The following is an 11306-nucleotide window of genomic DNA, read 5'->3' as shown; positions in this document are numbered from 1 at the left end:
ACTGCTTGTTTTTAGATTTACACAACCCACTGGTTCCTAACCCCATTACACCCCATCATCAACTGTCACTTCTTAATCATTCATTTACCTGAGCGACGTCTTTTCCATTCACCTTGTCCTCCGGTGACTCCCCCGAGCAGTGTTCGCCTTCCTCCTCCATGGGGGTGGACGACAAGAGGCCACCACGCTCATCGGGGTGTCTCACAAGCAGTTGGGTTTCGGGTTCCGGCGTATCCATCAACGTCTGGGCCAAAGAGCTCCCCTCGGTCGCTCCCTCCTCCTCCTCAGAACTGTCACTGATGTAGCGCTTTCTCCACGGATGGTGAAAGGCCCTCAGGGCTGAAACAAAGTACGAAGTTCTCACGGGGGTGGTGAAGGACTCCATGTTTCCACGATTTCTAAAGCACACATTCCTGGTAAAAGATGGCCTCTTCTGCCCCGGCGCTGGGACTTATGGGGTGATGGTGCTGCACTCTGATTGGCAGAGGGCACTGGGAGGACTTTTTAAAGGGGTCACACGACCCTCTTCTGGGCTGGTCACCCCGCCCTGGAACACCCCCGATTGGTGAAATCTGCTCTCTGGGCGGTCCTATGCGACCGAAACCCATCACGATTGGTAGAGGGCGGTGGGAGGAGTGCTTAGAGAGGTCACATTATCCACTTCCGGATTGGTCACCCCGCCCCGGGACACCCCCGAATGGTCAAATCTGCTCTCGGGGCAGTCTTATGTGGCTGACATCCCTCCTGATTGGTAGAGGGAAGTGGGAGGAGTTCTCAGAGGGGGTCAAATGACACACTTTGCTTCCGGTCATGTGTCCGCCTTGAACCCAGAAGTAATACCCCCCATGGGTGGGACTTTAGGTGACAGGTGGTCGGGGCTTAAGGGGTCAAGAGGTGGGGTTTAAGGGGCCAAGGGGAGGTGTTACGGTTTGATTGACGGTAGGGTCCTTATACTACTTCCGTTTTCCATACTATCGAATCCCACCCTGCCAGCATGCCCACTAACAGAAGGAGCCCACCATCTCCCTAGCATCCAGCGGGCACCATCAACACAGCTCTGTGTCAAGGCATCAGCCATCCTCCGTGGCCTGCCACGCCCCTGCTAGTCCAGTCCAAACAATGCACCTGGAGGGTGATGGGCTTGAACACACAACTCTCAGTCCTGACGTGCAACTGCCCTCTGCTCTGCCCCTCTCCGCTGAGCTCTGCTGCTGCATCCCGCTCTGCTCGGCTCTGCAGCACCCTTGGCGACTCTAGACCTGCGCAGGGGACAGATCATCTTGCCGAACTGCCTGGTATTTTTTATGATGAGAACGAACCTCAGGACTGTTGCCTTCAAACCCAAGTCACACATACGCCTGATCAGGCTATAATCAATCCAGTCTCAGTTCCACCCGCGTCATTCGCCTTTCTCTCTTGAGTGGAAGAGTTTCTTCCAGTAATTGAAGATTTGTGGTCCATGGATTAACTATGGAGTTAAATTAACTGCAGATAATTTAAATCACCCACTTACATTTTCTGGTCCTCTGAATATCCCAACAGAAACCCGGAGCCGATAGGAATGGCTTTTGCTACATTTCATCCCAGGGTTTATCAGTTTTATTGGTTTTAGACTGTTTGGCATTTTCCTGCCATTAATCAAGTTCCTCTCAAACCCACTGCTCTGCAGATCCATTCATAATGCTCCATGGATGGATACACAGGCGGCATCACACTTGTTAGCCACCCACTTACCTGTGGCAGTTGGAAATGGGGCCCATGACCCTGAGCTCCAGATATGCAGCCCTTGAGGAGGGAAAGGAGCAGCTCCTCCGCTATTCAGAGGAAAACAATAGAATCTAATAGATACTTAATCTGGTCTGATGTGCTTTGTTCAACAGAGGACAGCAGTGCATGTCCATACACAGTTCCCTGGAGATGGAGGGCTGGGGATCATTGCTTGACATGGCTGACTATGAATGGATTGCAATTAGGACTGGGTGGATTATGGTCTTGTTACCAGATGTGCCCATTACTTTGGGGTATGCTCATTTATTCGGGTTACTCTTCTGGGGAAGGGGATTCTGTAATTCTATCAGTGTACTGTTTGTGTCATTTGTGTTTTTATATGGAGCTCTACTTCTCCCTTCTGCAAGTCCCCTCCCAATGGAGCTATCCTGCAGGACCTAGGTTCCCCAGGGCTGGGTTTCTCCAGCCTCAGAACCAGATGAACACACCCACACCCCACATACATTAACAAAGCAAGTCTGAGCGGACCGGGTCAATCAGCACTGTCAAGCTGACCCCTTATATGTCTCTGGGTTGGATGAAGCAGCACTTTCAAGCTGTCCCCCCTTATATGCCCCTGGGCTCCATGGACTGGGTCAAGCAGCACTTTCGAGCTGTTACCCTTATGTGTCCCAGATTCAGCACGTCCCTATCCCCAATCTCACAACACAATTGCACTGGCAGTAACCTACTTGATGAGCAATCTGCACAGTATTTTGGGCGTTGCAGGGTGTGACAGGTTGGATCACAGAAACCCCCTTGGGAGCTGCCACCTAATATACCAAGACTACCCCTGCTCCTGTTTTCCCTGCCAGCTCAGGACTCCAGCACTCTGAGCCAGGGTGAGCTGAGCCGGACACTCCCGTCTGCTCCAACACAGACCCAGGGTCTGAATCACTTGTCCCAGAGCTGCAAGTTTACCCGAAAACAGCTCACAGAAATCTGCTTGTCTTTAGCACTCAGATGCCCAACTCCCAATGGGGTCTAAACACAGATAAATCCATTTATGTGTTATGTGTTTATGAGTTATGTGCAAACTCATAAATTGTTCCCCCTCTATAACACTGATAGAGAGATATGCACAGTTGTTTGCTCCCCCAGGTATTAATACATACTCTGAGTAAATTACTAAATAAAAAGTGATTTTATTAAATACAGAAAATAGGATTTAAGTGGTTCCAAGTAGTAACAGACAGAACAAAGTAAGTCACCAAGCAAAATAAAATAAAATGTGCAAATCAATGTCTAATCAAACTGAATACAGATAATCTCACCCTCAGAGATGCTTCAGTAAGCTTTTTCTCAGACTGGACTTCTTCCAGGCCTGGGCACAATTCTTTCTCCTGGTACAGCTCTTGTTGCAGCTCAGGTGATAGCTAGGGGATTCTTCATGATGGCTCCTCTCCCCTCTGTTCTCTTCCACCCCTTTATATATCTTTTGCATAAGGCGGGAACCCTTTGTCCCTCTGGGTTTCCACCCCCGCTCACTGGAAAAGCATCAGGTTAAAGATGGATTCCAGTTCAGGTGACATGATCACATGTCACTGCAAGACTTCATTGCCCACTTGCCAGCACACACATATACAGGAAGACTAACAGGTAAACACAGCCATCTGCAGACAATGGTCCTTGTTAATGGGAGTCGTCAAGATTCCAAACCATCATTAATGGCCCACACTTTACATAATTACAATAGGCCCTCAGAGTTATGTTTTATATTTCTAGTTTTAGATACAAGAGTGGTACATTTCTACAAATAGGATGATCACACTCAGTAGATTATGAGCTTTGTAATGATACCTTACAAGAGACCTTTTGCACGAAGTATATCCCAGTTGCATTATATTCACTTATTATCAAATCATTATGAAACTATCCCAGTTACATTATATTCACTTATTATCATGTTTTTATAAAACCATATAGACTGCACAACGTCACACAGGGATCTTTAGCTTTGGTAAAAGAAGCATTGCTGTAGAGTGAATGGGGGAAGCTAAAAACACAAAAGAGTAAAGTTCAGCAAGAGAGAGGGAAGCAACTGTCAAAGTTAGACTCAGGACTCATAGTTTGTCAGACCACTCTGTTTTATTAGCACAGCGCTCTGCTAATACATTCAGATAATGTGAGCCTCCATGCAAGATTCAAACAGTCTTATTTATACAGATAAAAGGGTGCAAACTAAACAAAGGGAGAGAGAGAGCAAAATTGTAAAATATGCATGGAGCACAATCTGCATAACCTGCTTCCTTGTTAACTCTTATCGATCTAAGACTAATGCTTCACCAATTGCCCTTAAGTGGCAAGTTAAGCAGTTAATGTCTGCTTTCCTGCCCCCCTGGCTTGCAGCATTTCTCATTTCTACTTAAAGGTACATACAGCATTCTTTAATTCATTCTATTTCTTTAATATAATTCATTTCACTTTCACACCGCCCAATGCGCTGTGAATGGCCTCCAGAATCATTCGGCAGTATCCCACAATGCCTGTTCTAGCCACCCTGGTCATCAGTTCAAACTCTACTGCCCTGGCCTCAGATAACCAACCATGTGACTGACCCTTTACATTCCCCGGGAATTTTAAAAATCCCCTTCCTGTTTGCTCAGCCCGGCGTGGCGTGGAGTGCTATCAGCGAATCTTTCCAGGTGACCATGCCGCCACGCGCCAAGCGAGCCCCAGCATGGAGCAATGGCGAGTTGCTGGACCTCATCAGTGTATGGGGGGGAGGAAGCTGTCCAGTCCCAGCTGCGCTCCAGCCGTAGGAATTACGATATCTTCGGGAAGGTATCAACGGACATGATGGAAAGGAGCCATGACCGGGACGCCCTGCAGTGCAGGATTAAAGTAAAGGAGCTGCGGAGTGCCTACCGCAAAGCCCGCGACGCAAACGACCGCTCGGGTGCTCCCCCCGCGACCTGCCGATTCTACAAAGAGCTGGATGCGATACTTGGGGTTAACCCCACCTCCACTCCGAGCACCACAATGGACACTTCAGAGCCGGTGTGGGGGGGGAGGAGGAAGAGGAGGAGGAAGAGGAAAACGGGAGTGATGGTGGTGGGCCGGATGGAGACACCCCGGAATCCCTGGAGCCATGCAGCCAGGAGCTCTTCTCGAGCCAGGAGGAAGGTAGCCAGTCGCAGCAGCCGGTACTTGGTGGAGGACAAACAGAAGAGCAGGTTCCCAGTAAGCGTTTTTTTTTTTCCGGGAAGGAATTTTTTCAGTGCGGGCTCTTTGGGAGAGGAGGGTTAGGCATGCATGCCTAGATGCGGAATAGTGCATTGATGTGGTTTATCACATCACGGTAATCAGCCTCGGTAATCTCCTCGAATGTCTCATCCAGAACGTGTGCAATGCGCTTGCGCAGGTTTATCGGGAGAGCCACCGTGTTCCTTGTCCCAGCCAGGATAACGTGTCCGCGCCACTGTGCTGCGAGGGGCGGGTGGACCATTGCTGCACACAGGCAACCTGCATATGGGCCAGGGCGGAAGCCACATTGCAGTAGAAGACCCTCCCTTGCTTCCCAGGTCACCCTCAGCAGCGAGATATCGTCCAGGACGAACTCCTGTGGAAAATGTTGGGACAGTGTTCAGTGTAGGTGCCCCCTGAACCTGTTGGCTCTCCCCAAGGCACAGAAACCCAGAGGACAGAGGACAGAATTTGGTAGGGCCTTGCACATGGCAGACCAGCATTGCGCTCTATGTTCCAGAGGAGGTCTCACCACTGCTCACCACCAAGGGCTGTGAGAGCCGTGAATGTCACACCAACCGTGGGCCCCACTCGCTGTGTTCTGTTACCTGTGGGGATCTTTAATGCCACGCTGAGGAACTCCTGCCAGGCACACACCATTTGGGCCCATCCGTGCAGAGATCACAGAGCGCGGCGTTTCCAGCCAACGGTGGGAATGTCCGGAGTGCCGGGCTCTGACTCCCTCTTACGGCCGATGGAACCAGAGCAGGGAAGTCAGTTCCCTGCACTGCTCTGGATGCCGTCAACTACAACAGGATGGGGCAGAAGGGCCAGATCCTGGGGCTTTGGGCTAAAGCTGCCCTAAAGACGGATCAGTCCCTGAACACGCGTGTCTGCAGCTGCTGTACAGACACCACAGCGGCTCCTACAGCCAGTGCAGTGAGCGTGGACAAGGCATCCCTCTACCACAGCTTCCCCTGGCTACCTAGCTCCATTGGGGGGCTTTTGGCAACAGGGACAGATTAGATCAGCTCCTCTGTCGAGCGCTAGGATCCAGCCCAATGAAGAGTGGCCCCAGGACCGGGCAGGTACTAGGACGGCTTAACGCCACCTTTGCCCACACGCTCCTCCATGTGACAAGCGCTCGTCCCTGCGGCCAAGGACCTGCCTCAAAGGAGCTGCAACTCGGGTGCTGACTGATAGTCAGATCTGCAATCATGTTTTAAAGCGACGGACAGGAGATACGGAGGAGCATTCCTCAGAGAACGTGGAGCAGGGGAAGAAACTCTGCGTTTTCACACTCCTGGGTCACAGCATATCTGGCGCGTGGCAGCAGGAGAGCAAATCACCGCCCTGTTTCATTAAGGTTTTATCACGAGGCACAACCATTAGGTAGGCATGGCTAGGAGCTGCTCCGTCCCACGCGGCTCAAGGAGAGCACAGACACCAAACCCACTTGAAGGACCATTGCTCCTTCTCAGCCCAAGTCCCGGCCTAGCACTCAATGATGACGACTCTGGCCATCGTGTAAAGGAGGTTGGGGGGGGGCTCCTTATACACGCCCACTCTGCACACCCACGTGAAGCTCAGAGACTCTCTAGTGTCTTAAACGACAGCCTAGGCCAACTCACTCAGAGAGGGCGAATGGCCCAGTATACGTCCACAGGTAATTAGACACAGTAGCGATGCTTCCGCTAGGGATCTGTGATGGGGTCAGAGCCCGGGGAATAAAGAGCTAGACGGGAGAGGGAAGACGGAATGTACTGCTGCATCCCACAGGTGAGTCTGCCCTTAAGTTACACAATAACCAATACATGTCCAGAAAGCTACCGGGATCCACCCGCGGGAGCAAAGAAGCTGGAACTAGGACAAGGGTTTTCCGGTGGAGACAGAGGGGTGTGAACTGCTGGGGCAGTAAATGCGTACGACTGAGCAATTTTTCTCCTGGGCCTAAAAAGCATTATCCTACATTGCACCAAAGTGCCACAGAAGCCCTTACGAACAGAATGGAACACCTGCTTCAGATCTCAGCTCCCTCCTCGGAATTCCCAAATCCCCCATAGCATGGGTGCTGCTCCAATGGTAGTACACAGTCCAACCACAAGACTCTGAGTTTAGCCCATTACAATGCATTTAACTTGAATATTTCACATACACTGAGGGGCAGGAGTTCCCCTTGTACGGCATGTCAGGGATCCTCGGGGAAACCTGCAGTGTGCTACGCCTGCTTTGGCTGCTGGACTAAAAACAGCAAAAACCCAAGAGATTGATGGAGCTACCACCCCTCCATTCAACCCCACCTCCACATACCGCCTCCACTCACCAAGAGACTCCATTCATCTGCTGCTATCACCCCTCCAGTCAGCCCCACCTCCACATACCGCCTCCACTCACCAAGAGACTCCATTCATCTGCTGCTACCACGCCTCCATTCAATCCCACCTCCACATACCGCCTCCACTCACCAAGAGACTCCATTCATCTGCTGCTATCACCCCTCCAGTCAGCCCCACCTCCACATACCGCCTCCACTCACCAAGAGACTCCATTCATCTGCTGCTACCACCCCTCCATTCAACCCCACCTCCACATACCGCCTCCACTCACCAAGAGACTCCATTCATCTGCTGCTACCACCCCTCCATTCAACCCCACCTCCACATACCGCCTCCACTCACCAAGAGACTCCATTCATCTGCTGCTATCACCCCTCCAATCAGCCCCACCTCCACATACCGCCTCCACTCACCAAGAGACTCCATTCATCTGCTGCTATCACCCCTCCATTCAACCCCACCTCCATATACCGCCTCGTTCTCCCATTCACCACTCCTTAACTTGTACCTGTAACAGCCTTCCCACTGGGATCATCAAAAGCATCAGCATCTGCTCCTGGCTGGCTCCTTTGGGTTGCAAAGCAGCCGTCTAGCAGAGAAGAATGTAAAGGATCCTAGAGTTAAACAATCAGCCAATTACCTCCAACTGATGAGGAGGCTGAAGCAAGGATCCTGTCTAGGGCCCGTGAGTAGGTCACAGCCAGGCAAATCCAGATTGCTGTTGATGTCCAATGCAAACGGCAGTACCGGGATTGCAGCCCTAGCAAAGGATTCTTGGTAGGGAGATGGGTGGGGTTGGGCTTTGGTTTTCCTACTTTAATTATTCTGATTCCTTTGATTGCTCCTAGAGAGGCCCCTAGAAGAGACCAGCCTCAGTCACACACACATTGGGGAGCTCAGCACAGCTCAGCGCTTTTAACTCGCAATCGCTGTGCAAGTCCCCACGCTAGCTACCATGGGATCCTACTGATTAACAAAGCGGAAGAGTGTAATGAGACCACAAAGTACAGCTGGGAGCCTGCTAACAGGCTTTGTCATTTCCCTGTTTTTTCACCTGTAGTAATGACACACAGTAGCTCTGGGAAACCCTCATGCTTCAGGGCATAAGCCACCCTCTCACTCAGGTCAGGAAGAAACTTTCCCCACGGGCAGGGTATCCCACACAGTCACTTAATGAGACAGTTCCTACTCCAAAAGCTTACCATCTAAATAGACAAGATAGACAAATGCTAAGAGGAGAACACGGAGGCACAAAGGCACGGCAGCATTGCTCACACGCTTGCTTTGTCCAACCCTGCCTGTGGTCAACTGATTGTTCCTTCCTAAATGGAGTACTTTGCATTTGTCCTTATTGAATTTCATCCCATTTACTTCAGACCATTTCTCCAGTTTGTCCAGATCATTTTGAATTTTAATCCTGTCCTCCAAAACACTTGCAACCCCTCCCAGTTGGTCTCTTCTGGCCTTGGAATCTATGTCTCTGTGACTCTATTCCAGGATAACTCAGACAAGCCAAAGAGAAATTAAGCCTCCCCCATGTCATGTACACTAGACAATCTGCAACTGAAGGCTGAATCATTCATCCTGTCAATGGGATACCGGCTGCCCTGGCGTGGCTCCTTTTCAGGACTCGTCCTCCGCTGAGAAACCAGGTGTCAGAAAGAGTGCAGGCCATCAGGGCAACCCACCGGGGAAAGAGACAATCCAGGGGGAGCGAGGGAAGGGGCAGACACTAGCCAGATGGAAACAATACTGAACTGTGGGGGAAGGAGGCGAGGGTGCAAGACTGGCTTACGCTCTGAGGGAACTGAAACAACTTGGGAGAAGAATAGCAACAATGGCCTTGATTCTGATCTCCTGACGTCAGCGTAAGAGAGGAATAACGCCGCTGGAGTCACTGCAGCTGTATTGGTGGAAGTTCAGAGGCAGGCCACGACTGAGCCTGGCCCTTGCTTTTGACCCCTGTGGGGTCACGTCTTTTATCGTAGAATCATAGCAACATAGGGTTGGAAGGGACCTGAGAAGTCATCAAGTCCAGCCCCCTGCGTTGTGGCAGGGCCAGGTAACCCTAGACCAGCCCTGACAGGTGTTTGTCCAGCTGTTCTGAAAAACCTCCAATGACGAGTGTGACAGGTTGGATCACAGAAACCCCCTTGGGAGCTGCCACCCGATGTGCAAAGACTACCCCTGCTTCTGTTTTCCCTGCCAGCTCAGGACTCCAGCACCCTGTCTTGCTGAGCCAGACACAGATCCAGGGTCTGAATCACTTGTCCCAAAGCTGCAAGTTACCTGTAAACAGTTCACAGTAGTGTGCTTGTCTTTAGCACTCAGATGCTCAACTCCCAATGAGGTCTAAACCCAGATAAATCCGTTTTACCCTGCATAAAGCTTATGCAGGGCAAACTCATAAATTGTTCGCCCTCTATAACACTGATAGAGAGATATGCACAGTTGTTTGCTCCCCCAGTTATTGATACATACTCTGAGTAAATTACTAAATAAAAAGTGATTTTATTAAATACAGACAGTAGGATTTAAGTGGTTCAAAGTAGTAACAGACAGAACAAAGTAAGTCACCAAGCAAAATAAAATAAAATGCGCAAATCTATGCCTAATCAAACTAAATACAGATAATCTCACCCTCAGAGATGTTTCAGTAAGTTTTTCTCAGACTGGACACGTTCCAGGCCTGGGCACAATTCTTTCCCCTGGTACAGCTCTTGTTGCAGCTCAGGTGGTAGCTAGGGGATTCTTCATGATGGCTTCTCTCTCTCTCTGTTCTCTTCCCCCCTTTATATATCTTTTGCATAAGGCGGGAACCCTTTGTCCCTCTGGGTTTCCACCCCCCCTCACTGGAAAAGCACCAGGTTAAAGATGGATTCCAGTTCAGGTGACATGATCACATGTCACTGCAAGACTTCATTACTCACTTGCCAGCACACACATATACAGGAAGACTCACAGGTAAATACAGCCATCTGCAGACAATGGGAGTCATCAAGATTCCAAACCATCATTAATGGTCCACACTTTACACAATTACAATAGGCCCTCAGAGTTACATTTTATATTTCTAGTTTTAGATACAAGAGTGGTACATTTATACAAATCAGATGATCATACTCAGTAGATTATAAGCTTTGTAATGATACCTTACAAGAGACCTTTTGCATGAAGCATATCCCAGTTACGTTACATTCACTTATTACCGTATTTTCTCTAAAACCATCTCAGTTACATTATATTGACTTATTATCAAGTTTTTATAAAACCATATAGACTGCACAACGTCACAACGAGGATGCCACAACCTTTCGTGGAAGCCAGTTCCAGAGCTTCACTCCCCTTGGAGTTAGAACACTTTCCCGAATATCTAACCTACATCTCCTTTGCCACAGGTTAAGCCCATGACTTCTTGTCCTACCGCCAATGGACATGGAGAACAATTAATCGCTCTCTTCTTTATAGCAGCCAGTCACGTATTTGAAGGCTGTTATCCATTCCCCCCCACGCCCCAGTCGTCTTTTCTTAGAAATAAACATGTCCCTTTTTTTAACCTTTCCTCATAGGTCCGGTTTTCAAAAGCTTTGATCAGTTTTTGTTGCTCTCCTCTGGACTCTCTCCAAATTGTCCACATCCAGGAGCAGCGCCAGGGTTTTTGGTGCCCTAGGCGGGGGTCCTTCCACGCTCCCGGTCGTCATCGGCAATTCTGCGGCGGGGGGGTCCTTCCGCACTCCCGGTCTTCGGGGCACTTCGGCGGCGGGTCCCGGAGCGAGTGAAGGACCCGCTGCAGAATTGCCGCCGAAGACCCGGAGCGCGGAAGGACCCCCCCACCGCCGAATTGCCACCGAGGGCGGCAAAATGCTGCCCCCCCAAATCCTGGTGCCCTAGGCGACCGCCTAGGTTGCCTAAATGGAAGCGCCGGCCCTGTCCACATCTTTCATAGTGTGTGGCACCTGGAACTGGACACAGTACTTCAGATGAGGCCCACCCGTGCCGAGTAGAACAGGACAATTA

Source organism: Malaclemys terrapin, chromosome 3, assembly GCF_027887155.1.
Source record: "Malaclemys terrapin pileata isolate rMalTer1 chromosome 3, rMalTer1.hap1, whole genome shotgun sequence".
In the NCBI taxonomy this organism is placed as follows: domain Eukaryota; kingdom Metazoa; phylum Chordata; order Testudines; family Emydidae; genus Malaclemys; species Malaclemys terrapin.
This window is presented reverse-complemented; position numbering follows the sequence as displayed.